The 3189-nt window shown below is 43.2% G+C and overlaps 1 pseudogene; it reads left to right on the top strand.

The window, feature by feature from the left end:
• The first annotated feature begins 1144 nt into the window (after nucleotides 1–1144).
• LOC147904536 (alcohol dehydrogenase class-3-like) lies at nucleotides 1145–2016 on the top strand (annotated as a pseudogene).
• Nucleotides 2017–3189: the final 1173 nt, after the last annotated feature.

Raw genomic sequence — 3189 nt, 5'->3', positions numbered from 1 at the left:
TCTACTGCAATGTGTACTACAACTTCAAGACAAAGTTTGCCAAATTCCATTGAGCAATGCATAAGTTATGGGTCATGTAAGATACCTATATATAGAAAATTTCCTAAACCTCACCTCAACCAAAATGGCTACACTCAAGCAAACAATGACCCTAGGGCTTTTATAAAAAAAAGATAATAGTAGCTAACAATAGGGGATAATGAGACTTAAAGGGCTTGAACCTCTGGATTAATAGCTTAATAGGGGGATAATGAGACTGGATTATATGAATTTACAAGAAGTTACAAGAACAAATGAGTTAGGCTGCAAATACTTGAAAAGCAGATGTATAAATTGGATCTAAAAGGAGAAAAACATTCTGTAAAGAAGGTCTTTGATGTGGAAACAACAAACTTTAGAAGAAAGTGTCTCAAAATATGCTTAAAGATAGAAAGAAACTACCCACGTTCTAAGGTTTCTTAAATAAGTTTACAAGGTGGTGGTGTTAAACAAAAATGAAAAAAGGTGGTTTCGTCGTCTGAGCTCACTTAGGCCAGGTTCACACCACGTACATGCCAACCTCCAAAATGTGGTGTGAAGGGATGCCATCCTAGTTGGCCCAATCGGAGAGATGGGCCTAGACACCGACACAAGAGATTCATGTTTGGCATATGAGGGCTACCCATGGAGTGGGTGGTTGAAATTTTTAACCATGAAAGTGGCTGAGCGGTGGTAGAACTCTAATGGCCGCCTGTGGTATAAGTCATGGAGGCCGGTGTTGTGAACCACAACACCCAGAACACCAAGCGCCCATGCTTGAAGAGCTTTTCTCTCTCCAGGTGTTTTGAATGCACCTGACGTGTTAGAAATAAATATTGAATTTACTCTAGGTGCCATTGAGTGTTCATAGAATGATTTTTCTCAACAAATCACTAAACTTGGGGTTTCAAATTTTGAAGGTTTTTCTTGAGAATTAAAAATGAAAATGTTGCAATGTACTTTGGAGGTTTTCTATGAACACTAGGAGTGCCATTGGTTCAATTTAGAAAGGAAACTCGGAATACCCAAGGTGCATGATGCAGGCAGATGAGGACAAATTCAAATAAATAAATTCAAATGACGTGTGAGAGTGGTGTGTTTTGATATCCGATATGAACGTGCTTAACATCGTCTTCATTCTAGCACAGCCAGGAAAGTCATCACATGCAAAGGCGCGCGCTCTCTCTCTCTCTCTCTCTCTGTGTTTTCTCGCAGCTTTCCTTGTGAGACCTTCCTGCCTTCCTTTCTTCCCTCCTTACGGTTGGCTCTATTGGTCTGCAGCTGCCGTCGCTTGGGGACCCAAGCAGCCCCTTGTCATTGAAGACGTCCAAGTCCAGCCTCCTCGACCAGGCCAAGTTCGTATCAAGATCGTCGCTGCTTCCCTCTGTCACAGCGATATCACCTTTTGGCAATTAGAACAGGTGCCTGGCCCTTACCAGAATGATTTTGACACCCATAAGTCCACATTAACTCAACTCCAAACTGCTGATCGGTTGCTTGCTGTAGGCAATTTTCCCGGTAATTCTTGGACACGAGGCTGCAGGGTAAGGAGTGTGCCCTTGCATTCTCTTCTTCTTCATTCCGGCGCTTACGATTCAAATTTTTTGATGAATTCTTGTTTTGAACAGGATCGTAGAATGCGTTGGCGAAGGTATTACAGATATCAAAGAAGGAGACCATGTTATTCCCACTTAGGCAGCGGAATGCGGAGAGTGCAGGCTCTGCAAATCGGACAAGACCAACATGTGCGCGACATATTGGGAAGGCGTTAGACGCGCAATGCTTCACGATCTTGACAAGCCGATCTTCTCCAAGGATGGACAACCGATCCACGCTTTCATGACGTCGACTTTCAGCGAGTACACTGTCGTACCGCAGGCGTGCGTCGCAAAAATCAATCCGAAAGCTCCTCTCGACAAAGTGTGCCTGCTTGCTTGTGGCATACCGACAGGTGCCCGGTTGGACGCTATTCCAGCACTACAGAATGTTGAGTTGTGAGCAATGTGGGCGCTTCCCTAATGAGCCACACGCCTCTCACGGTGTTTACAGGCCTTGAGAGAATCTAGGAGCAGATTGAGGAGATGATTGTGGAGCTCAGAGGTCATCAGTGATGTCAATGATCATGTAAGAGGTGCCTACTTAAGGACCATACCTTTCTTCATTCCATAAGCAAGAATTCTCAGTTTGTGTTCACTCCATGCTTTCCTTTCAGTTTTCCAACATGGTATCAGAGCACTTTGATGCTCCTTGAGCCCACTTGTGCCACATCATCTTCTTCTTCTCCATCTTCTTCTTCTTCATCTTCACCATTTCTTCCCTTTCTTCCCAAATGTTGCTAAAGCTTGTTCTCCCTCAGTTCTCCTCCATTCTCCAAGCCCTTCCTGTTGGAGATACCCCTCATTTGGGCGAACTTCCACCTGCAAGCAATTGAAAAAAAAACATCTCTGCTGGCTGCCATTCCCCAAATAGCACATTTTTTTATCATTCTTCTGTTGCAAAATACTCCCTGCCTGCTGTACCATTGCTCGAGCCTCTTAGGAGTAGATGGGCGACCTCAAGACGAACATTTTGAGTCACTTTGCAAACCATTTCGTTCAGTAACGAAGGAGAAAATGTCAAAAAACAAGTTCAGACTGCAGTAACTCCCCCGGGCAATATCGCGTGCCATTTCGCCCAACCTCTATGCTGGATCTTCTCTGGTATATGAGCTTTCTTTTGCTTCAAAAAGCCCTCTTTTCTTTTCTTTGAAGAGTGAGATACAAGCCCTCCAAGTTCAAGCCTCTGTTTTGGACAGTTTTGATAAGGTTGTGAGTGTGATGCTACATTAGATGCTACTTTAGCATTTCTATCGTTTTAAAGTGTTAAATAGCATCAGTACAACTGTAGCTACAGCTTTACTTTAAGTTGCTACACCTGGATTTGCTTGGAAAGCTTTTATTTAGCCACCTCTGTGAAGCATGCAAGTGAAAGCATCATTGATTTGTAGTATGAAATTTGGTCACAAGTCTTTGCTACATTAAATGCTTATACTTTGAAGCTTTTTAGTTGTTTTTCTAGCCTTGTAAGAGAGAAGACACTGCCCAATTCTTGGGTTAGACCCTCTCATGGCTACCATCTTGAATATGGATAAGTTCAATGGTAAGGGCTTTCACACATGGCAGATGAAGGTTA

This window comes from Dipteris shenzhenensis, chromosome 2 (assembly GCF_047967505.1).
Source record: "Dipteris shenzhenensis isolate YYH24624 ecotype China chromosome 2, Dip_SZ_1.0, whole genome shotgun sequence".
NCBI classification, from domain to species: Eukaryota; Viridiplantae; Streptophyta; class Polypodiopsida; order Gleicheniales; family Dipteridaceae; genus Dipteris; species Dipteris shenzhenensis.
This window is presented reverse-complemented; position numbering and strand designations above follow the sequence as displayed.